This window comes from Pleurodeles waltl, chromosome 2_1, assembly GCF_031143425.1.
Source record: "Pleurodeles waltl isolate 20211129_DDA chromosome 2_1, aPleWal1.hap1.20221129, whole genome shotgun sequence".
NCBI lineage: Eukaryota > Metazoa > Chordata > Amphibia > Caudata > Salamandridae > Pleurodeles > Pleurodeles waltl.
Window position 1 is genome coordinate 368368394 of NC_090438.1, and position 26925 is coordinate 368395318.

At 41.1% G+C, this 26925-nt stretch overlaps 1 protein-coding gene across 1 annotated transcript in view; it reads left to right on the forward strand.

Annotated features, from left to right (window-relative positions):
* The window catches only part of LOC138265066 (connector enhancer of kinase suppressor of ras 2-like), a 518319-nt gene that overhangs the window by 346694 nt on the left and 144700 nt on the right, over window positions 1-26925 (forward strand). The gene's annotated exons all lie outside the window — the stretch shown is intronic.

A 26925-nucleotide genomic window follows, 5' to 3' on the forward strand; every position in this document is an offset into this window, starting at 1 on the left:
CTATATGTGAGGTACTCTCCGGTTTAGTGGCAGTAATCAATGTGAGTGACAACATATTGATCTTCTCCAGCAGTCTTGAGGAACATCATGTCCAGATGAGGACCATGTTGCAGCACCTGGTGAAACATGGATAGACCTTTCAAAGCCAAAAGTGTTTATTCTACTCTAATAAAGTGGATTTTTTGGGTACAGATTCTCCAAAGAGGGTCTGCAAGTGGATCCACAGAAAGTGGAAGCCATCAAGACAGCAGCAGTTCCCCTGAATCCATCACAACTATGCAGCTTTTTGAGGATGGCCAACTACTGCAGAAAGCTTATTCCCAATTTGGCTACCCTATCGGATCCTCTACAGGCACTGACAAAGAAGGACGTTCCTTGGAAATGGAACAAAGCAGCACAAGTATTCAGAGACATAAATAAAGCACTCCTACATGATGCCACCATTGCCTACTTCAGCCCGATGAGTAGAACAAAACTTATCGTAGACACCAGCCCCATAGGGCTAGGGGCGGTGCTACTGAAACTGAAAGACAACCAAGAGTGTGTACCTATAGCATAGGCGGGCCGAGCTCTTACCACAGTGGAAACTCGATATGCACAAATGGAAAGGCACTACCAATTAAATGTACTTGTAAACATTTCCATTTACATCTTTGCAGCCAAATGTTTCAAGTAATCACAGACCATAAACCATTGGTATCTCTGTTCAGAGGCACAGCACGAAACTGAGAATTGAAAGGTGGGCTGTTCAGTTGCAGCAATACTGCTCTGATATAATTACCTGGCCCGGGGTAAACAATACAGCTGATTACTTATCATGGCTCCCCCTAGTGGCTAATCCCAGAGCAGAGCAGGCAGATGAGGGCTTTGTCGGAATGTTTACAGAAATAGCACATCCCAAGCACTGTCCTTGTAGGAAATAGTGGAAGCCAAGTTCGGTTCTTGCCTAATGCGGGCCAAGGAGGTGCCTCAGGAACATCACTGGTCGAACTTCTTGGAGGGTCTCTGTGGTCTAACAGAGGAAAAGCAGGAAGCTAGAACACAGCTGGGGAGGAGCCAAAATGAGTGAAGTGAGAGTGAGGAAGCACTCATACTTCAGGGTCATCAGATTGTTATTTCTCAAAATCTCTGGACTGTACTGTGGAACTGGTGCACCAGGGACATCAAGGGACATCAAGGCATGGCCAAAACTAAAGGACAGCTTTAAAGCAGGGTGTGGTTCCCTGGGATGGACTGAATGGTTGAAGAAAAAGTGAAGAGTTGTCATTCATGCCAGGCCCAAGTGGGAGCCAGCCATCATTGAGGCAACGGAGGCCCAGGAAAAGAGGAGAACAATGAAAAAGCAAGCCAGGACCAGAGGGCCTTCAAGAGGGCGGGCAAGTTGTCATCAAAGATTGCCACCCAGGGGGGAAATTTCCCACACGGTTCAAGAAAGAAACATGGGAAGATTTCAAAGTGCGATAGACCATGATCACCGCAAACAGAGGAGGTGTGGAGGTATCAAGAAATGTGTCTTGGTTTAAGAGAATCCCTAGGGGAAGATCCAGAGTCAAAGAAGAAGAACTGACATATGAGGAGGATGATGCTGCCTTTGAGAATGTTTGTGGAGACACCAGAGACAGAGCACCTATCAGACGCAACTGTAGCAAAGCAGGCACAGAATCAGTGACACAACCAGACGGCAAATTTTATTTTGTTTCCTGAACACTTGTTTATTGTGGACTGTTTCCTCATTCCCTTCTGTTTTTGTTTTTGTTTCATTTTTTATTAAAGGTTATAAGAGATGTAGTGATCTACATGGCCACTATTATATATTGTATTCATCTGCACCTGGAGGGCCAGGTGTGACCCAAGGGTTTAAATAAAGGTGCTGTAGCGACTGGGGCTACAGCATGTACGACCTACACATGTGCATGTGTCATTACTGCTACATGGTGTCTGGAGGCCAAAGTGAGGCCTACGCTTGAAAAGTTGCTAGCACCACAGGGCTGGTGGGCCACAACCGCAGTGGTTGTGGTGTTTGTCTGTCATGTCCCAGGCACCGGTCCTACATGGTTTGGCACATTGGGTCAATTAAAAACTTCTATAAGAGGTAGTGTGAGGAGCAGAGACTCGGAATTCAACAGTCAACCAACAGAAACAATAACATACAGTCTCACCTGTTTTAGAAAAAGCAAAGAACTTTAACAGTACAGCAAAACAAAATACAAAAAACAGTAAATGGTTCTACAAACCTATCAGCTAAAACTAACATTTTATAGTTCCTACACCTACAAGTTACACTAAGACTAAGGCGACTGTGGTTGTATAACACAGTTTACCACATGAACCATGTGGAAAGCCCAAGTGAATCCTCTCAGTGTGCCAATAACACGTCAGCTTTGTCTAGATGTTTCATGCACCAGAGAAACAACTAACCTTATCCTCCTAAAAAGTCTTGTCTCCTGCCTGGGCAGGCACTCTCCATCCTTTTCTTAGCAGATATGAAGGCTCCTAGGTACTAGACAGACCCGCAGCTTCTCAAGAAAAGTGTGCATCCTTCAGGTGATGTCTTCTTACCTCAGGGAGACTGACTTTCATACAGGCACCAGCCCTGAATCATATCAGCTCTTTGACTACTCTGTAGAGGACTACTTGTTCTTGGTCAAGCAGAGGTTTGGATATGGAACAATTTGGGATGGTTTGCATCCCTCTGTTACACTAATTTTCAGGACAGGGGGGTGTTGATGCATTGTCCTGTTTGGGGTGGTTCCGTTTCAAATGCAATTTTCTAATTGCAGCGCAGACACAGCTTTTGTTCAAGGTGATGGCTCTCCCAGCAGATACTGATGATACAGATGCCAAGCAGGATATCCCACAACATGAGCACAATGAAGGGTGAAAGTTTTGCATTTGACTGTCATGTGTCTTCCTGAAGTAACAATCAGGAAAATGCAAAAGGGCAGGCCATACCTAGAAACGTTCTTACTATTAATAGAATCTGATAATTCAACCCATTACTCCTACCATCGATCAAATAGCAGTGCTCAGGACGGACTAATCAGCAATCCCCTGATCAAAGATCCTTATAGAATTCCCAAGATAGTCCTATCTTCCTTCTCCCTTATTAGAGTTTCTGGGTCTCCACCCTTCAGCTCCAGAAAATCCAATTAATACACTTACACTGTTTTGGGAAGACGTTTTTCTTCCTCCGACTTGTATCATATAAATTCAGGGACTATTCAAAATGGATCCCACTGATCCTAGCAATCCAACACTTACCACAACACAGAGCCTTGATACCATACATACACACACACATTCATCATGCACACAGACTGTCAGTGCTCAGACTTTTTGTGCTACTTCTAAGCAGATCTTTACATGAGTGGGGCTTGTAGGCCACACTCCTCCTTGAACCGAAAAAAAGTCAGCACAGTACTATCAACTGAGAAAAATATCAGTATGCTGCCACCACAGCTTCAGGTCAACAATGCAGTTCATTGACATAAGTCCCATTTCAGTAAAGGGTGCCTAGTTGGTGTCACATAACAGGTGGTGGGCCTTGGAATCACGATAGACAGGCCTAGGCTTCAACCCACAAAATATACTATCATGTCAGTGTCCGCTAGGCCAACAAATATCAAGATTTCAATTCTAGTTGCAGTACAGTGGTACACGCCTGTTTACCATGTAGGGGTCATTTCTGTCCTAACAACAACCCTCTTTACATTTCTCCAGGTCAAACCTGTCAGACTTTAAGGAGGGAAACATAGCTGCTAAACACTGGGAGTATAGGACTCAAACTAAGACTACCTCCCTGCACTCCTCCCACCTGCATCTCATAGACCCCCGACTACATATATGCACTCTTCAAACTCCACGCACAAAGTCCTGCACAACCTTGGCCCAAATTACATATGCAATTGCATCAGCTTCTACGCACACACCAGACACCTTCCCTCAGTTGATCTGCTATTTGCACACATTCCCTGCTTAATAAGAATCAGAGCTAGTGGTTGTTGCTCTTCCTTCATTGCCATAACCCCTGCATCAGAGCCTCTTCCTCAGTACTTGAGTTTGACAAGAAACTGAAGACCTGGCTCTTCACCTAAAATGTTATGCCCCATTTTGAGAAAAAATCTTGCAATCGGAAATAACCACATCCAATAAATTCTGAACACATCGGTGTTAATTTTTATCTAGTGCAATAAATATCACACTTAACTCTGGGCCTCAATTTATGAGGGCTATATGTTGTTACATACTAATTACTGACTGAAAATGAATGATGATGTATTTTTGCAGCACTAAGGGCCAGATGTAGAAAGCTTTTTGCATGGTGCAAACTGCGAAAATCGCAGTTTGCACTATGCAAAAAGCCTTTTGCGATGCACATTCACAATTTGCAAGTCGGTACCGACTCGCAAATTGTGAATGTGACTCGCAAATAGGAAGGGGTTTTCCCTTCCTATTTGCGACTCGCATCGCAATGCTAAATTGCTTTGTGACCGCGAATGCCGTCGCAAAGCAATTCGCAGTTACCACCAGCGTCACACTGGTGGTAACCCATTCGCAAAAGGGAATGTTGCCAAAAAGGGTTTTTTGGACCACTGCCTACTCTGAAAAACCGAAACCAAATGGTTTCGTTATTTTTTTTATTTCACAACTCGTTTTCCTTTAGTAAAACGGGCTGCAAAATAAATTTAAAAAACTGCTTTATTTAAAAAGCAGTCACAGACATGGAGGTCTGCTGACTTCAGCAGGCCACCATCCCTGTGAGTACAGGGACTTGCTATGGGGTCGCAAAATGCGACCCACTTCATTAATGTTAGCGACTCGCAGTCGGTGTCTGAGACACCGTTCTGCATCCGATTTTGCGAATCGGAAATTGCGAGTCGCACCGACTCGCAATTTCCGATTCGCAAAATCGGAAGTTGCTACATCTGGCCCTAAATGAGTAATAAAGTGAAAACAAGGCTAGGAAAACTTCCTAAACAATGTAGAAAAAGAGTACATTTTAGTAAATAAAATGGCACCAAATCAAACCTTTCATTGAAAGATAAATATCGAACATTCATTACATCAATGAAACCCCAGTTAGGTTATCTAGGAGGCACTGGTACGCACTTTCATACAGAATCTATGATTACTGTAGTTGGTGGAATACTTTCAGGGTGCAGTACATAAGGACATTCTAATACTTCCATTCAAATGAAATCTGCTCAAATGTACTAGGAGATTGAAAAATAGAAAACAGGATTTTTAACCATTTTAACCTTAGGCAAATTTCGTATGTGTTGGCAACTCTGTACATTCTACTGTTGTAACAAATGTTAATGGAGAAGTGGAGGGGCACAAGGGAATAAACGCCGAAAGCGAGGAGGAAAGTAATTTATTGTGCTGTTTATGATGATGATCATGATGGACTTTATAGGGCACGGCCAATGCCTTGAAACATGTTGGACACTGTTATCATATGAAATGAGCTGAACTGTGAATTGAAAATATTTTCTAGGTCAGTTTGTGAAAACTAATGAAAACAATATGAGGTTAAACAAATTAATTTCAGCCCTGCAGGTGAATAAAACAGTCGCTCGGCTTTGGGTTGAGCCAGAAAGGCCCATCACGACACGGCCCCCATACCTCTATCGTATAATAGCTTAGGCTCACAGCGAAACATTATCACCAAGTTAAATCTCTTGGCTACAAAACTATATTCAATGTAGAAACTACAATTATTCCCTGCAGTAGAAGTTTATAGTAATTAAGCGTGTCACATATTTCTCTTAGCTTTATTGTAACAAACCAAACCTTTTTCTGGAAAGGATCAGCTGGAAGAATGCGAACTGGGCTTTGGAATAATAATTGTGTTCTGTAAACATTCAGGTTCTTTGCCATTATCTAGTTTTCTGAAATGCCAACTCCAATTATTATAAATTCTATTGTGATCCAGGCTCCGCAGCCAGCACTGGAACTCTGCGTGCACTGACACATTAAAAAGAAAATGGAAATGCTAGCGCTGTGTCTAAGATGAAAAAAATGTAAAAGGCGCCAGCAATACTGCGGGCAGCGGCTGGCTCAGCTGTAAATATGTTAGAAGTAGACAGGGCCGAGCCACACACTTTCAGTGGTACTATTAAATGTCCTTGGGGGGTAAGCAAGGCCTTGCTTAGTGCAAACACCTTTTGAGCGGATGTGACGGAGCCAGGTATGCCATTACCATGCGTGCCTTACTATAAGACCATTACCACGCGTATGCCTTTATCACATAAATGTTTACCACGCATGCAATTCAAATGCTCACAGGTAAGTGTAAGCCTTTATATATGTATATATATATTCATTGAAGAAAATCAAAGGGTACAGAGACATTATAGTTAGGCACATTTTAAGCATACAAAACCATAGAAATTCACCTGTTCTAGGTAGAGTTAGCTCAAATAACTATAACTCATGCCCGAAGGTAACTATCCCCTCACACCCAGTGCTTTAAATGGGCCGGTACTGTCCGGTACGGAGTACCGGAACTTTTTCATTTTGAGAGAGGGAGTACCGGCACATCTCGAGAAAACCGTAATACTTTTAATTGGAGAGTACCGGCACTTCTCAGAAACAAGCAGGTACTCTGGTACAGAGTACCGGCACTTATATTTTTCCATTTCAAGCACTGCTCACACCCCTGCCATGCACAGTTTTTCCATCATCAATTTTACTGCAAATATTACATTGATATTATCAAAGATGTTGAATGCCGTAATTTTTGAGGTAATTAGCAGTGCATGTCAGGGTTTGCGACTCAGTTGCAACATTACAAGCAAGGACGCGCTAAGACCATGACAGAGTCGCAACTCCACGATCGTGAAACAAAAAGTTGTCTCACCTATCTAAGCTGATATTTATTCAATCAGCAACCTATTCATTTCATCTACGGAGTCAGAGAACCTCTACTCTGACCCCTGGTATTTTTTTTTTTGCCCATAAATTTATCCCTCAGGATCGTTGCTGATATATAAAATGGCGGTCACAACTTTCTTAAAAGCTTACAGCCAGCCAATCACACTCCTTCATGTGGCTCACGGATTCGTGGCACTCCGCGTCAGGACCACGACAGATCCATGTCAATATGTATACAAATTTATTTTCTAGTCAATCCCTCAAAAACTACTGAAAAATGTATATCAAAATGAAAAAGTCACTTTCTGCACCAGAACCTACCTTTCTGCCAAATTTAGTGTAATTTTGTCCAGTAGTTTTGGCAAGGTCATTGTTCAAATTCCCCATGGAAAAATGAATGGAGAAAAAGTGTTTTGGGACCCCCCTTTTTCTCAGGCCCCCTGGACGGATCACCCTGAAACTTTCCAGACAGCAGCTCAAGTGAATGTCGTATTTTCTTGGAAAGTTTCATCAAGATTCGTCAATCAGCGCCAACGTTATTAGCAAAACAAAAAACACTCTATCTATAGAAACTTGGTCCTAACCATAACTACCTAGTGGCAACTGCCACTAGATTTTATATATATATAAATGGCTGTCTCCATGTTGATGTGGTGTGGCAAGGTATTGCAGCCCTCTGCACGTATCCCATCATCGTGCGCTTATGGACAGGCACCAGACAGTCAACACCTGTACTCCACTGATTCCTGAAGTGGTTTCACCAAGATACAGAGCGGACCGGAGTTAATTACACGGCTGTTAGGACCAGATAAGCGTTCAACTGATTACGCTCCCTTGGAGTCTGTTACTTGAGGGTGTCCCTCTTATTTGTTTAGTCCTGATGAGACCTCATATTAGCTAGAAGGTTGAAACTCTATTGACTGTGCTTAAACAAACCTAGTAATGTAACCCTTTGAATTTAATAGGCCCATGTGCCTCCCTCCTATATTTTGATAATGTCCCTGGGACCTGGCCCACTTGGAGGCAAAATGAAAAGCAAGTGTGGGATACAGGGCTTGCTTTCTTTTTTAATCCACAGCAAAACTCACGAATATTGATGAATTTCCCCATGAATGTAGAATAAATGCTTTTTGCTTTTTAGCCCTAGCCGGGTCCCATGGGGAACCCAGGATCAAGGCTAGTAGCTTTGAGTGTCCCTACCCTGGCCCGTAATTTTCACTTTTTTGGGGGCTCGGCTGAAGCCAATACCCAAAATAGCTGCCAACACTTCCTGGCTGAAGTGTTGGCAGCAAATAAAATCTCAGCACAAGATCAGGACTATTCGCGAAGTCGATGCAACCCTAGATATACAAATTTGGATTTCCTTTAATATCTAAAAAATTACTGAAAGAGTTTACACCAGATGAAGCCCAATTTGGTGTAATTCCGTCCAGAGGTTCGAGCTGCAGACGTGTCTAAAGAGTCTATGAGAATTAACATAGGAAAAGCACTTTTTTCTTTACCCCATTTTTCTCTGCCCTCACTTGAAGGCTTTCCCATAAGCTTTCAATGCACAAAAAGACCCTACTTAACACTTTTTTGGTAAAATTTTGTGAAGATTCATTGAACAGCGCCAAAGATATAGCTTTGTCCAAAAATGTTTTTTCAATGGAAACTAGGTCCTAACCATAACTGCCTACTGGCGACTGCTGGTAGATATTATTATTATTATATAGATAGATAGATAAATAGATAGATAGATAGATAGATAGATAGATAGATAGATAGATAGATAGATAGATAGATAGATAGATAGAGAGATAGATCTTTGTGTGTATATATCTATACATAGAAATGTATATATATTACTTAGTGGCTTCGTCACTAGGTAGTTATTTAGGACATTGATTACCATTGACAGAGAGTTTTCCTGATAACTTTGGCACCGCTTGACAAATCTTCACTAAATTTTCATAACGTATACTTTAGTCTGTTCACCTACTGTCTCCAAAGTTTTGGGGTGATTTGTCAAGCGGGAGCTGAGAAAATGGGTGAGTCCCAAAACACATTTTCCCCATTTTATGTCAGTGGGATTTTTCAAATTTTTTAGCACGACTACAGCCCGAACCGCTGGACGGAATGACACCAAAATTGTCAGCAAGCTAGGTCCTGGTCCAGAAAGCGTGTTTTTTGTGATTTGGTGTGAATCCGTTAAGTAGTTTAAGAGATATTTAAGGCCAAAAAATATAGATATTTAGGGATACGCATCCTCTGCTGATCCACTGCAGATTGATACTGATCCAGGAGTGATAGGAAGCTCCTGATTGGGGCCACAACCTGACAGGGACGTTGCGGCCACCATTTTGTTTTATCGGGGAATGGTCCTCTTGGCTGAAATGTGGGCTGCGATTGTTATGAAGGGGTTAGACTAAGAGATCCCTGACCCCACAGGGTTCATGTAACTGTGGCTTATGTGTAAATAGTTAGCAAAAAATGTGTGAAATGTATTTTTTTAAATCTTTTTTGAAAACCCTGGATCTACCCGCGGATTCAGAGAGTGGGCCACACTGAAGCCCGCGGATGGATCCGCAGATCTGAGAAACTTTGGGAAAAATAAATATTAGCACAGATATTCAGGCATTCATACATACACTCTCACACCAAGACATAGCCCACACAGACACTCTCACACCTGCTTTCATATCAAGACAGATACTGTCACATCCACTTCCAAACTAATACATCCACTGTCACACCAAGACAGTCGCTGTCACATCCAGTGTCACACCAACAAAGACCCTCTAACACCCATTCTCACAGCAATTCATACCCTCTCACATCCACTCTTACACTCAGACACTCTCACACTCACTCCCACACACAGACACGCTCACACCCTCTTACACCAAGAGAGACACTGTCACACCCAGTTTCACATCCACTCTCACATCAAGACAGACACTGTCACATCCACTCTCATACCAACAGAGACTCTCTCATGCACACTCTAACAGTAAGAGATACACTCACACATTCACTTTCACATCCAGACGGACACAGTTACATTCACTATCACCCCAACAGAAACACTCTCACACCCACTCTTACAGTAAGATATATCCTCTCACATCTACTCTCACAGCCAGAGAAACACTCTGACACTCACTCTCACACACAACCACTCTTAAACACTCTGTCACACCAAGCCAGACTCTCACACCCTCTCGCACGTGCAGACAGACACATTCACTCTAACTCAGAAACACTTTCACACTCTCTCTTACACCAAGAAAGACACTCTCAGACCCACTCTCACATCCAGACAGACCTCTCACACCACTTGCACATCAACAGAGATACTCTCACACCCGCTCTCACAGCAAGACCGACACTGTCACTCCCACTCTCATATCCAGACAGACATTCTCACACTCACTCTCACAATAAGACAGTCACTCTTACGCTTGCTGTCACTCTAAGACAGACACTCCTACATGCACCTTCACATCTAAAAAGACATTCACTCCTACTCTGACACCCAGACACTATTACATCCACTCTCACACTGATAGACACTGTCACACCCACTGTCACTCCCAGAAAGATACTCTCACACCTACTCTCACATCCAGAAAGACACTTTCACACTTACTCTCACACACATACACTCTCAAACCCTCTCTCACACCAAGACAGACACTATCACCTCCACTGTGAAATCCAGAGAGACACTCTCACACCCACTTGCACATCAACAGAGATACCCTCACACCCACTGTCACAGTACAACAGTCACTCTCACTCCCACTCTCATACCCAGACAGACATTCTCACACTCGCTGTCACACCCAGACAGACACTTTTACACCTACTGTCAAACTAAGACAGTCGCTCTTACATGCACTCTGATATCTAAAAAGATACTCCCACACCCACACCCAGAAAGACACTATTACATCCGCCCACACACTATGATAGGCACTCTTACACCTACTCTCACATCCACTCTCACATCCAGAAAGACACTTTCACACACACTCTCACACACATACGCTCTCACACCTGCTCTCACACCAAGACAGACACTGTCACATCCACTCTCACCTCTAGAGGGACACTCTCACATCCACTTGCACATCAACAGCGATACTCTTACACTGACTCTCACAGCAAGACAGACACTTTCAATCCCATTCTCATACCTAGACAGATATTCTCATACACAGACACCCTTACACCTACTCTCACACTAAGACAGACATTCTCACATGCACTCGCACATCTAAAAAGACACTCTCACTCCCACTCTGACACCCATATAGACTCTATTACATCCACTGTCACACTAAGATAGACACTCTCACACCCACTGTCACACCTAAACAGACACTCCCACCTCCACTCTCACATCAAGAAATACACTTTCACACTCACTCTCACACACATACACTCTCACACCCTCTCTCACACCAAGAGACTGTCACATCCACTCTCACATTAATAGAGACACTCTCACACCCACTTGCACATCAACAGAGATACTCTCACACCTACTTTCACAGCAAGACAGACTCTGAAATCCACTCTCACATCCAGACACTTTCACACCCTCTCTCACACTAAGACAGACACTGTCACATCCAGTCTCACACCTAGAGAGACACTCTCACACCCACTGACACATCAACAGGGATACTCTCACACCCGATCTCACAGCAAGACAGACACTCTCACACCCACTCTCCTACCCAGATAGACACTCTTACACCAAGACAGACACTGTCACACCCAGTCTCACAACCAGACACTCTCACATGAACTCTCACACCAAGGCAAACACTGTCACATTGGCTGTCATACAAGATAGCCTCTCTCATCCATTCTCACAGCAAGAGATACCACCTCACATCTACTCTTACAATGAAACAGACACTCACAGTCACACACAGTCTGACACCCTCTCTCACACCAAGACAGGCACTCTCACACCCAGAGACTCTGACACCCACTTTCACACCAACAGAGACACTCACACCCACTCTCACATCGATACAGAAAGTTTCACACCGACTCTCAGACCCATAAAGACAGTAACATGCATTCTGAATGGTCAGAGTCAAGCTGTCTCCCCTACTCTCATACTCATACACAGTCTTTCACATCCACCACTCTCACACCCACTCCCACACCCTAAGACAGCCTCTAACATCCACTCTCAAAGTTAGACACTCTCATACTCTCTGTCACATACAGAAATTATCACACTCTCTCAGACTCAAAAATACTCTCTCGCACACACACTCTTACATATACACAGACACCCTGACACTCACACACATACTCAGAGACACCTGTTACATATAGCCTAACAGTGAGAAAGATACTGTTACATCCACTGTCACACTTAGAGAAATACTCTTATGCCCACTCACATACCCCAATAGATTCTCTTGCAGCCAATCTGATATCCAGTCACACATTCTCTTTCACACTCTCACATTCAGAGAGATACTCATGTGCAGTAGGGTGTCTATGACCTGAGATGCAAAGTTCTGGGTGGCATTTTATTATTTGATGGGAGCGGGTCCCAGTGCAAAAATGTGCACAGTAACATATGAACAGGTCAGGATAGGAGTTCCTTAACCAGAGCGGTTCAGATAAATGTGATACAAGAGAAATAATTGGTAAGAGAATGCGATTTTTATTTTATTTTTTCAAAATTTGCTGATGGGTTTCTGGATCCAGATGAGTCTTTTTTTTTTTTTTTTTTTTTAATTACATAGTTAAACATTAATATATGTATGATGAAAGGATTGGCTCTGAAAAGAGCCTTTGGGGGTCATTCTGACCCTGGCGGCCGGTGACCGCCAGGGTCACCGACCACGGGAGCACCGCCAACAGGCTGGCGGTGCTCCCGAGGGCATTCTGACGCGGCGGTTCAGCCGCGGTCAGAAAGGGTAAACCGGCGGTCTCCCGCCGGTTTACCGCTGCCCCATTGAATCCTCCATGGCGGCGGAGCGCGCTCCGCCGCCATGGGGATTCAGACACCCCCTACCGCCATCCTGTTCATGGCGGGAAACCCGCCATGAACAGGATGGCGGTAGGGGGTGCCGCGGGGCCCCTGGGGGCCCCTGCAGTGCCCATGCCAATGGCATGGGCACTGCAGGGGCCCCCGTAAGAGGGCCCCGCAAAGTATTTCAGTGTCTGCTTTGCAGACACTGAAATACGCGACGGGTGCAACTGCACCCGTCGCACCCCTGCAACTACGCCGGCTCAATTCTGAGCCGGCGTCCTCGTTGCAGGGGCATTTCTGCTGGGCCGGCGGGCGCTCTTTTGGAGAGCGCCCGCCGGCCCAGCGGAAATGTCTGAATGGCCGCCGCGGTCTTTTGACCGCAGTGCGGTCATTCGGCGGCGGAACCTTGGCGGACGGCCTCCGCCGTCCGCCAAGGTCTGAATCACCCCCTTTGTGTTTATGATGTGTAGGTGATCACTTCACATGAAACAGGATGTAACCTCTCAAGTTCCATAGGAACACCCTGTTGCCTTTCACTGTCAGGTGAACTCTATCATTTCTATATATACCATCCATATCAAACTGTAAATTATTGTGGTAAATAGAGTCCTTGTTATGATTTCTGTGGAATGCAGAAACAGTTTTATTAACATTAAGGGGGTCATTATGACCTCAGCGGTCTTGCAAAAAGACCGCCGAGGCCGCGGGAGACAGAATACTGCCATTGCCAGCAGTATTCCTGGCTCCCTATTATGACATTTCCGCTGGGCCAGCGGGCGATAACAGTGTTACCGTCCGCTGGCCCAGCGGAAATGTCACATCAACATTGCTGCCGGCTCGTAATAGAGTCGGCGGCAAAGCTGATGTGCAGCGGGTGCAGTAGCACCCGTCACGCATTTCACTGCCCGAAATTCGGGCAGTGAAATGCACGACGGGGCTATGCCTGGGGGCCCCTGCACTGCCCATGCAAAGTGCATGGGCAGTGCAGGGGCCCCCAGGGGCACCCCAAGTCCCATTACCGCCAGCCTTTCAATGGCGGTGTGTACCGCCACGGACAGGCTGGCGGTCGGGGACTCATAATCCCCAGGACAGCGGTGCTTGCACCGCTGCCCTGGGGATTATGACCGCCAGGCGGAATCCTGGCGGTATATTGGAGGGGCCGGCGGTATGGCCGTGGCAATTCCGCCACAGTCATAATTTCTGGCGGAACACCGCCAGCCTGTTGGCGGTGTTATCGCCAACTTACCGCCGGCCGCCAGGGTCGTAATGACCCCCTATATGTGGACAGAATTCAGATGACCACTTCCACTTCTGCCTCGGACAAATGTTAGAAAAGACCAATACATTGTGTGGGAAAAGTGTCATTAATTTTCCAAAGGTATGCTTCATGGGGATTTCCAATCCTACCCCTGTAACTGTGGCCAGGCCATTGCCACCACAGTGCACAATCCTAGGGTCTGGATGTTGGCAATCCTTAATGGTTTCAACCAAAGGCAGCAACTGATGCCACTTTAACCCTCTCTGGCCAATCCAAGTTATGTCCACATTAGATAAACCCAGGTTCCTGTCAGTGGCACTCTTTCTTACACTCTCTCTAGCTCAAAACACATAGCTGGTTCCACAATCTACACCCTGTGAATGTTGGTACATAAAGGTAGATAGTGATATTGTGAGAAAAGAGAATAGATGTGGGATTGGCTTTTGAGAAAGCAGATAAAACTGTTGTTGTTTGTGATATGTGTATTATTTTAAAAAGTCAATCACACCTGCTATTTGTCATTTAAAATTAAGCATGATGCTTTCAGAAACTGTTATGAACCTGTGACCTACTGCTGCAATAGAATGTTGCAAACTACATTACCATTGCAGCACAGCTAGCGGAGCATGGGGGAAGGGTATACAAAAGACTAGACTGTGACTTGGTCATTAGAGTTACACTGTAAAAAAGTGTTTAAAAGTATCTTTAGGTGAGAATAGATTTGTTTATTTAAACATAACTGTATATAGCATTATTTTAGATTAAATACCAAAATTAAACTTTGTCCTTCCACGTGGATCTACGGATCCAACCACAAAGTTACATTGGGATCCGGCAAAACTGGTATGAATTGGACTATCTTTTCAGGGGTGCTGGAAAAGATTAACTATGATATCCAGTAAGAAGATGTATACCATAATATACACGTGCAAGAGAGATTTTGATTGGCTTTGTATTTGAGTAACCTTGAAAGCAAAGTTGAAAAGGTTGCCATTAATGGTTCATTTGCTTGAGAGTGGTGTACCATTTTTCTGCCTGGTTTTTGTGTATTTTAAGTGAGAAGAAATTTAAACTGAAAATGACAGACTGATATACACAGCAAGAAACATACTTAACAGGTATGTGTAGTTTGGTCAATTTTAAATTAAAATGTTCTACTAGAGGAATAATAGTATATTACAAGAGTGAGAGTGAGTAGTATGTTCATAAAGACTAAAAAGGAATATAAATATTGTCTATATGCTAAGAATAAACACAGGTATAATAATCAGTAAAGAAAGATTACACTTCATTGTAACCACAAAAGAAGCAAAACTAAGGTAGACTAGAGGTAGGCCATAGAGTAGGATGATTTGTTATTAGAAAATGAAACATATTCTTCTAATTTGAACTGGGTTATATGTGGCGTTTGAGAGTATTATGGTCTCATACATATTAACTCTGAGATAGATACTATAGGTCATATTGCTATTACCATATGGATGGAGTCACTGCCATAATACTTAGATACTTACAAGGCTGATTCTACACTCATGCATGCAGTTAGATAGTATTTATGGTTTTATCAGTATTGGCAAAACATGCATACATAGTTACATAGTCCTGTACTCACTGTATTTACTTAAACATCTGACGGGATACTCATAGCTCTACTGATATAGTCACACATATATGTAGCTAAATAGTAACATAACTTTAAACACAGTTGTGGGCTACTGCTGGGGATTGAAAGTTTGCATGTTTATTGTCAGTTTGCGTACCCATTAGAAAGCCTGCTTGAGAATTCTGAAAGTGTGGTTTTAGTACAGTAAATGTACCACTCAGCTAGTCTCTTGGTAGGTAGGTAATCAAGCACAGTGCTTTTTGGTTAAAACATTAAAGATGTCCTTCTAATTTTCACTGAGTTAAAGATGCACTTGGAGACTCATATTCTCACTTTTGCAAACATCTTCTACCCATACTTCAACTTATACATCTATTAAGAAAAGGATAGAGCCACTGATACACCAACGGAGACTGTAAGAAGTCTACTTATAGATTTATACACATACCCTGGGGGCAGGTACGTGTCCAATAATATTTCAGTCAGTTACACACACACCTACATACCTCTGTACTCATAATATTTATTTAGACATTTGGGGGGACACTGATATAGGTACTGATACAGTCAGTCACATATGTATTGAACACTGACACAACCTACTCAGCCGTCTACACAACTACTTCTTTAAACATGATGCAGGCCTATTACTTTACAGTTGAGTATTTAGTCAAGAGGACTTGCCATTCGAAAGGTTGCTTGTTCATCTTAAGCTGTTGCTTTACTTCTGAAAGTTGAGTACTTAGGCAGGGCATTGTGGTTAAAAGATAAAATATTTCCTTTTTAACTTTCACTGAGTTAGATGTGCACTTGCAGACTTCTGTGCTAACTTACATATACAGTGTCCAAGTCATACCGCAATTCATATAGCTAATAACAAAAGGATAGAAACACTGAGACAGCTAGTTTGAGAATGAGATACCCACTTATAAACGTATGCACATACTCAGTATCTATGTAGCCAGCATTATCAGCGACAATTGCCCACATACTTACATACTATCGTAGTCACCAACACAGCAAATTAGCTATTCATAGAGACAGTTCCAAAAACATTTACAGACCCATAGACTTCGTAAGAAATCCAGTGATGCAGTGTCATATTTTGCTAAACGTGTGCTATTACAGTCGTATACAGACTCATAAACTAACTCAGATATGTATTAAGGCACTGAAACAAACTAGTCACCTATTCAGACAGGACATCCGTTGAACATGGCTTGAGGCTACTACCACAGAGTGTGAGAATGAACATTTACTGGTACCTCAAGTTGACATTTAAAATCCATTTGTCAAGCTTTAAAGTGTACTTTTAGTACAAAAAGTTATCCTTCACTTGGGCAATCAGTGACATGCAGATAATTAGATAATGAGAGGGCCAGTTATACATTCATACATACACCAAGACAGCAATTATGTATTCAGAAGTTTAGGCTGCAGTTGTACAATCAGTTGTATACTCATTTAATCACCATATATACTAACATTTCTGGTGGGATAGTCATAGAGTTACTTATACATTCAGTCATATATGTACAAAATACTAACCCAAACTGCTCAGCTATCCAGACAAGTACTCTACTACTGTAGTCCCAGAGTATGCAGTTTACTCTCAGCTGCACTTGCCATAACACTGCTTATCAGTCCTTAAATTGTCATTTTAATGGTGAAAGTTCAGTTGTCAGGTAGGCTATAGGAAGGGCATAGAGCACAGCGCTTCATATTTAAAATATGAAACATGTCCTTCTAAATTTCAGTGAGTTAGATGTGCACTTACATGTGCAGTGTCCAAATCATACTGCAACTCATACAGCTAATAACAAAACGATACAGCCACTGTCCCATCTAGTCAAACATTGAGAGAGATGCTTATACATCCATGCACGCACTCAGACAGCACTTGTGATTCCATTAGCATTGCGGGCAGTTGCACACACAGTTACATACGTTTGTGGTTCCCATATTTACTTAAACATTTGGTGGCACACTCATAGTATGATTTATTCAGTCACTCAGATATGTAGCCAGGTAATGCCACAACCTACTCACACAAACAGATAACTATTTCTTTAAACATGACTCAGGCCTACTACTGCAGACTCTAAATATACATCTTTACCGTCTGCTGAAGTTGCCATCAAAAAGGCTGCTTGTCATTCCTTACATTGTCATTTTAGTGGTCAAAGTTCACTGGTCACGTAGGATGTATGTAGGACATAGATCAGAGCTTCATATTTAAGAGATGAAAGATGTCCTTCTAAGTTTAAGTGATTTAGATATGCAGTTACAGAGTGTTATGCTTACTTATGTATGTAGTGTCTAACTAATACTGCAACTCATATAGCTAATAACAAAAGGATAGCGGCACTGCTGTATAGATGGAGCTAAATGTATTTTTTAATTCACTTGCAGATATCCACATGTACTAAAAAAAACTGAATGCCTGATAAGACACAAAGAAGTAAGAGCACTAAGGACTTTCTAAAAAAAGGTATTTTGAAAATTGCTAATTGTAAAAAATTGTCCAACAAGAAGAGTTGTATATTAAATGACAAAAAGGAAGGTTTACATACTAGTAAAAGTAGAAAATTTTATCAACAATGGAAGGAGTTGACTTGGAGACAAAACCAGTTTAAGGACATAAGAGCAACTATGTTTCAAACTAGAGTAATACAAAATTTGCTGAAAAAGATTAATACATATAGAAAGAGAAGCGCTATAGTTAAGCAGAAGCAAATGGTGAGAATATAGTGGGAAAAGCATTTGTTTTGAAAATGAAACTTTTTATCCTAATATCAAACAGAATGAGGACACGAGACAAAACAGTACTCTGTATGAGGAAAAGAACATTAAGAAAAAGGCTCATTTAAAAAAAAAATGTAAAGTGTTTAAAAGTGAATGGATACACACATCTAGCACAGAGCCACTTGGAAGAAAACATATTAGTGCATGCAGTTGAGACAAGTTGCCATTGCTATGAAGTGAAGGATGACAGTCCAATAGAAAAAGTTCAGTTAGTTTCTAGGAATGTACAACAAGTGATAGCTGAAGATGTACAAGGTAAGCGTAAGCAAGCTCCTCTGTACAAGTAGAAGTGTAGCAGCATCTGTATACAGGAAATAGTTGATAAATTAAAAACGTTTGTAAGAGAATTTTCATTGAGGAGTCTGAAACAGAAAATTAAGATGCTTCAAGAATTAGATCCATGCAAAGTTAGAAAATATACAAACTTACAAGGTAAATAATTGGTATGTCTTTCAAAAAAAGTGTTCTAAAGTACTTTTTACTACTTTAGAATGTTAGCTGTGCGCTCTAGTTAGGAGACTTTATTTTGTAAAAAGTTCAGCTTTATGTTTAGGAGATTTGAATAGAACTCTGTTATATGGTAGTGTGGTAGAGGTTGAGAAGGTTTCAGAAGATACAAAGAAAACAAACAAGAATTGCAGCCAGCTCATAGACAACGCACCATCCCTAATTATACCCAATAGTAAGAAAATGCAAATAGAAAACAACAATACTGCTAATAAGTTACAGTAAGCGTGCAACTTCACCAAAGTTCCTGCTGCAACAAAGAAGAAAACAGGGCTGAGGAAGCCCCACCAGAAAATACTCTAAAAGGCGGTGCACTGCGTTAAGAAAGAGTCCAAGGTTCTAGCAGTGCAGATGAACAATCCTTGTTTTTAATATTTCAGTACAAGTCCACAGTGTTGATTCCACACAAATCCGTAGATGAAAAGAGTTAGAACAAAGGGTAATCCATGAACAAATTGAACAATACTCAGGATGAACAGCCAAGGCGTTTCGCCCAATTGAAGGGCTTCTTCAGGGCTGTAATGTAACCAGAAAAACACATGTGTACTATACATTTCATTGGACAAAAAAAGGGAGGGGGGATTGATTGTGTGAATAAGTGTGAGATTTCAAATTATAGAGGTGACTCCAAAGAGAAAGTACTGTGTACCAACACATAGATAAAAGTTGTGAACCCATGCAAGGCATGCTCCATATCATGCAAGAGAAAAAATATACTGTGAGGGATAAGAAAAAATGAGCCAAACAGTGAGTGAATTAGAAATAGAATTGTAATACATTTAATAGGAGTATATACATAAAGTGTGAGTATATATTCGATAAAAGATGAAATCCCAAGAAAGAAGGGGAGGTGGGGGGCCCATCCCAGTGTCAATTTAATTAAATACCGCAAACCTCTAAAACGTACCATCAATGGTATCCAGTCAGTAATGGTTGTAAGAAGTGTAATAATAAATCAGTATCCTAAGGAAAAACAACCAAGGTGGGAAGGGTAAATAAAGAAAAAGTATAAAGAGAAAAACAAGAAGCAGGGAGAAAAGATTTCATGTAAAAAAGAGACAGGTCGTTTGAAGTGACATATGGAAATGGCGCTAAAGAGTGACGAGAGCTACATGCTTGAATTAACTAGGTAGAATTAATTAGAAAGCAATGAGGTAAGGTCAAGTGCATCCATTCAAAAGGCACTCAAATAAAGAAATGAAAACGAAAAACCCCACATATCCTAGTTCGTCGAGCCCCGAAGATGGTAACGTGTTGGGGATGGTATAGGTCAAATTGCCAGAAGGCATAGCCAAAATAATACACTTTATGTATATACTCCTATTAAATATATTACGATTCTATTTCTAATTCACTCACTGTTTGGCTAATTTTTTCTTATCCCTCACAGTATATTTTTTCTCTTGCATGATATGGAGCATGCCCTGCATGGGTTCACAACTTTTATCTATGTGTTGGTACACAATACTTTCTCTTTGGAGTCACCTCTATAATTTGAAATCTTACACTTATTCACACAATCAATCTCCCCCCCCTTTTTTTGTCCAATGAAATGTATGGTATACATGTGTTTTTCTGGTTACATTACAGCCCTGAAGAAGCCCTTCAATTGGGCGAAACGCATTGGCTGTTCATCCTGAGTATTGTTCAATTTGTTCATGGTTTACCCTTTGTTCTAACTCATTTCATCTACGGATTTGTGTGGAATCAACACTGTGGACTTGTACTAAAATATTAAAAACAAGGATTGTTCATCTGCACTGCTAGAACCTTGGACTCTTTCTTAATGCGGTACACCGCCTTTTAGAGTATTTTCAAGGTTTCCGAAGATATTCAGTTTGGGGGATTTTATGGCCCTGAAGAAAATAACAGAGAAAATGAGGAGGAAATGTTGAGAACTGTAGAAAAAATGGATAGAGAGATAAGTACTGAAAAGTTTACATAGGGGATAGACCTGTTCAATGCAGTTATCTGAGAACCCTGAGTATGTATGCATTTGGTACATATCTATTTGTAGAAGAAAGGTTTAATGTGGAAGCAAAAGAAAGAAATATGTTAACATTGCCATAACAAATTCAAGAATGATAGCAAGCCAGCTAGAACAATTCATAATAGATTAGAGTTAGTACCAATTCCATAATAACATGATGAATTAAATATGTATGAATCAATTCTAGTACAAACTGTTCACCCATTTCAAGCAATGGAGCCAAAAACAGGGAAACTGCCACCCACAGAACTACAGAAAGGACTTAAAGGAAGAGTTGTATATTTACCTCTAGATTTAAAAAACGTGCTGACATTGTTTATGTTGAACAAGATATAGATGAACCACAGATTATTCTAGTAAATGGAGTGCCTATCAAAAGTAAGAAAATCTGGCAAGAATTAGTGGATGTGAATAAAGTAAAAAAGCTACAAAATACTTCAAAGAAAATAATGCTTTTTACAAACATATGAATATCACAGTAGAAGTAAGTTGTATTGATGAATCACTACAATTAAGTGGACAAATAGAGAAGTTGGATAAGCAGAAATCAGAAGAAATATATGAGCACTATAGTATTCATCCACTACATTCAAAATAAGTTATTGGGAATGCCATTGATCTTTTCAAATGAAGCAAGCTATAGGTGCTTCAATGAGTGCCTGAGAAAAAAGTTTAGAAGCTTGCTGTTTGCCACAGCTATTTCCTACAGGAGTAGGTGGGCACTACGATGAGAGGCCTAAACAAATAACAGCATCTGAATATAGGTCAACAAGACTATGGGGGTCATTCTGACCCTGGCGGCCGGTGGCCGCCAGGGCCACCGACCACGGGAGCACCGCCAACAGGCTGGCGGTGCTCCCACGAGCATTCTGAACGCGGCGGTTCAGCCGCGGTCAGAAGCGGAAAGTCGGCGGTCTCCCGCCGACTTTCCGCTGCTCGGGGGAATCCTCCATGGCGGCGGAGCGTGCTCCGCCGCCATGAGGATTCAGACACCCCCTACCGCCATCCTGTTCATGGCGGGAAACCCGCCATGAACAGGATGGCGGTAGGGGGTGCCGCGGGGCCCCTGGTGGCCCCTGCAGTGCCCATGCCAATGGCATGGGCACTGCAGGGGCCCCCGTAAGAGGGCCCCAAAAAGTATTTCAGTGTCTGCTTTGCAGACACTGAAATTACCGACGGGTGCAACTGCACCCGTCGCACCCCTGCAACTACGCCGGCTCAATTCTGAGCCGGCGTCCTCGTTGCAGGGGCATTTCCTCTGGGCCGGCGGGCGCTCTTTTGGAGAGCGCCCGCCGGCCCAGAGGAAATGTGTGAATGGCCGCCGCGGTCTTTTGACCGCGGTGCGGTCATTTGGCGGCGGGACTATGGCGGACGGCCTCCGCCGTCCGCCATAGTCAGAATCAGGCCCTATATTCAGAGGACCCTAGGTTTCGACAATCTATTCCCCACATATTCCATCTGTTATTTGAAAGTAACTTGTCAGGACTGTCTCATACTGTGAACCACATTCTTAAGACAGGGGTCAATCTGCAAAATATTTTTGCAAAGGACTTTGTGGATAAAATACAAGGTAAAGATGAAAATCTAGAGCGCAAGTTAATTAATTTAATGGCATGTCGATGTGGGACTCATAAATACTGGTATCGTCATCATGGAGAACTTAAATGTATGCTCCGCAACTTAGGTGTACCTACTTGTTTCTAACACTTAGCTGCATAGAGTACGTATGGGATGATTTGCTACAATTTCTAAAAGGAGCAAACTCTAACAATAAGGGTATCCATTTGAAGACAGCAGGAGAACATTGCTCTTTGGATCCTGCTGATGTATGTAGGTATTTCAATCATAAGTTTCAATCGATAATGCATTTTATATGCAATAAAACAAATCCTCTTCTTGGAGAAGTCACAGATTTTTGGGGGAGAAATGATAAAGGATACACTAACATTTGGCACTGAAACTGATCAGTTTGTATTGCCATTCCTAGAACAGTATGTTACGTGTAGTATTCAAGATGAGAAGAAAACCAAAGCACTGCAACAGCAAGTTGTATGTTTCCAAACACAAAGATTTAGCAGGTACTGCCGATGGAGATACAGATCTAAAGGAAAGTTAAGAGGTGTTGTTTTGATTTTCCAAGGCCTATCTCTTCAAAAGGAAGAGTCAACAGCTTTTTATCTGCAGTGAGACACATTGACAAGGAAATCACCCCAAAATATATACAATCTAGAAAGATCAGAGGCCTCCAAATATATTACCGATTATGATCTTGTGATCCTAAAATTATGGAATGCAAACATGAATATACAGTTTGTTGCTGACAATTCCATTGCTGTTGCTCGCTATGACACTTCATACATAACAAAATCAGAAAAAACAGAGATGAAGGAAACATGAGAAGAGATTTCTGCAGAAACATCTCTATCAGAAAAATGATACAGCTTCAGCTTGAAAAAATGCTCTCACATAAAGAGATAAGGTCGTATGAGTGCAGTGATAGATTAAGTTCAGCTTGGTTGTTCTCAAAGATTAGAGGATTTTTTTGAGTTAGTCTAGGCCTTGCCAACATGTGAAACAGAGCCTTGACATTGTATCAAGAAATTCAGTACTTAGCAGAGTTTGATCCAGTCAGTACAGATATTGTAAAAGCAAATATGCTGGGCACTTACTATCCATGGAGGAGTCCACAGCTAGAAAATATGTGTCTTTATGAAATTCTACAGCACTATAGGTGCAACAAAAGAAATCAGAAAACATTGATGAATAAGAATATGTTGGTAGCTGGTGGCATCTAAAAGGTAACCTAATAAACCATAGAAAATGTACTTGTCAAACTGCTGAAAAAATTAATATTTCTACTTAGCACTTCTCCAGCTATTCAAACCCTGGTATTCTGAAACAGAGTTCCTTGGGCAATATGACTCCTATGAAGACTCTTTCCATGCTGTAAAAGACAGCATTCAGTTTCCAATATTTCCGAACTATCTAAGAATGTTGAAAGAAGAAATTGAACAAGAGAAGACATTTGCTACTGAGATAGCAAAAGACAGCTCATAAAGCAGCCAGAGTTCTGGACATCTCAGTCAAGATCCCCTTGGACAGCCAATAATAGAGAATGAAGCTGCCATAGTGATGAATGAAATAGAGACAGCAATGCAACAAGCAAGAAAATGTGGACCTGGGACAGTTAGTAGAACAACTCAATGAAGAGCAGAAAGATATATAATGGAATTCAAAGAAAAAATAGAACATGGATACTTTCTTGAAAAGAATCAATCTAAATGTTCAAGTTATAAGCCAATTCTTTTGTATGTAAGCGGACAAGCTGGTCCTGGAAAGTTTTTAGTACAAGTTTTCACCACTTATCTGCATAAGACTACAGATTCTATTTTATCATGTGTAGGAACGGCCCCTACTGGATTGCCTGCACACAGTATCAAAGGAATTACCTTACATTGTCTACTTATGCTGCCTGTTGAACACAGTAATAAACTGGAGTGCCAGAAGAAACTCAACTTGTAATTCCTAAGGAACTGTTGGGAATCTCAACATTTTGTTGAATTTCCACTACAAAGAACTAATTAGAAGCATGCATCAAGCATCTGATATCCAATATGGAAATATTCTAAAAGATATCAGAGTCTGAATATTGTCACAAGAAGGGAAGTGTTACTTGGAAACCTGACTCATAAAGAAGATATTTCCTTCAAAAACATTTACTGCACAGTTAATGCTTAAATTCATTCAACAAGAAAAATCCATTGTGCCTAATGCCTACTCTTAAAGAATGTACATCTTTCAATGAAGAATTACTACTGCTGGTCAAAGAACAAATATTGGAACTCACGTCAATTGATAAAATGGAACTCCAAGGAGTGACAATACTCTTGAGTGAAAAACTACAATCAAAATTCATCCCTTTGGAAAAGTCTGGTTCCAAAACTGCAGGATTAGAAAAGTGTTTACTTGATTGTAATTGATTTCATTTTTAATCCAAACAGAAATGTGGTTCAGTATCTAGTAATTCAATTTGATGATCTTGAAGGTGTAAAACAGATAGCAAGGTCTGTTGCACCTTTCTTACTTGTAAAAGACTTGTACATTCACAGAAAACAGTACCCAATACCTTTAGTATATGCTGTGACAATACATAAGCCTCAAGGTTTAAGTGTTGATGTTGCATTTATTAATATTGACAGCACTGTATCCAAGGAAGGTATGTCATATGTAGCATTGTCTTGGGTTCGAACTTTGTCTGATGGAGTTTGATGACAGTAAAGGAAATGCTGATTCCACTTGTGTACTGTAGTGCAACCATTTGAGAACATCTAGGACAGTACCCTGTTTACAAAAACCCTACAATATTAATAAAGTAAAACATTTCAAAGGATCAGACTGATGTTCCTGAGAAAAAGAAGAAAAAAGAAAAGATAGTATTGGAGAAAAAGAATAGTAAAACTAATGTTGAAATTGTAAGTTACCAGTTCTCAAATATCTCTGGAGTCAACTGCTATGCTAGTGTAGTCCTCAATGCACTAGTCTGTTTACCTACTCAGATTCATGAACTATAACAGAGAAATGAAATAAGATTATGCTCTACCGTCTTGAGCTTGTTAGAAGGCTTGTGCAGTGATAGAACAAAAATATACCTAGCATCTTGTATTAGAGATCTTGCAGATGTGTGGATCAGTTCAGTTCACTGAAAACACTCAAGATGATGCACAAGAGTATTCGATGGTCCTACTAGGTATTTTGGAAAAAGAGATGGTACCTTTTGAGCAACTATTTGGATTAAATTATTAATGGGAACATAACTGTGAAAATTGTACCTTTTCTTCAAAAACAGAAATAGACTGAGAACGATTTATTTACCTAACTCTGCCAACCCGTAAAACTGTCAGTTTTGATAAATTCCATAAGGATGCATCACAGAATAATACCTGTACAAAGTGTAACTCTGACCTTCTATCAACTTTGAACACCAGAAGAACTGGCAAGTATATCACCTTAATGCTACAATGATGCAAAGGAGATGGAAATAAATTAGAAAGTCAAGTTACCAATTTTAAAGCTGAAGAAATCTCTATTTGTGGAAAAAACATATACCTATACAGCCATTATTTTCCACAAAGGAGTAAGTGTTACATCTGGACATTACATTATCTACATTAAAGATACATCTGGACATACAGAGTGTAATGATAGTAAACTTATATTTCAGCAGAGATTACTCGATAAATTACCAAATTCTTATCTTCTGTTTCTTGAAGTAAAGTTGTAAGTAGAAGTACTACTTGAGAAATGCAATAATACATCTTTGGGATTTTTAAAACAACAACATATGACACAATACAGTCCTAGAATGGTGCGGTCTTTTAAAGAGATTCTAAATCTTTAAATCTTCTTAGTCTTGGATTGAAACCTTACACATAGTACTAAACTGGAAATGGAGATTGGAAACTGTGAACTACTACATGCATCTACAAAAGATAGAACAAAAGACTGGTAAACATTTGTTTCTAGAACAGGTGATATACTATACTCCTCTTCAATGAATTGCTTGACTTCATGACATCATGCAACCTACCAAGGGTGATGTCTTTAAATACTTTTTTAACTAGTACTATGATTCATATACTTTAATGCTATTATAAAACTCTAATATTATTTATTTAGTTTGACAAGTATACGCAAACAAATTTGATTAAAATTTGTAGTGAGTGCCACACATAGTAATGTTCATTTCAAATAACATGCTTATGTTTTTTTAAAGTCCATATAACTGTTTCCCTCCACCCAATGTTCAAGGATAAGTGCCTGTATGCACTTTATTTATAGTGCAAAAGTATTGGAGCTGCGAGCAGTGGACCAGGGAGTGTAACATGCTTTAATAT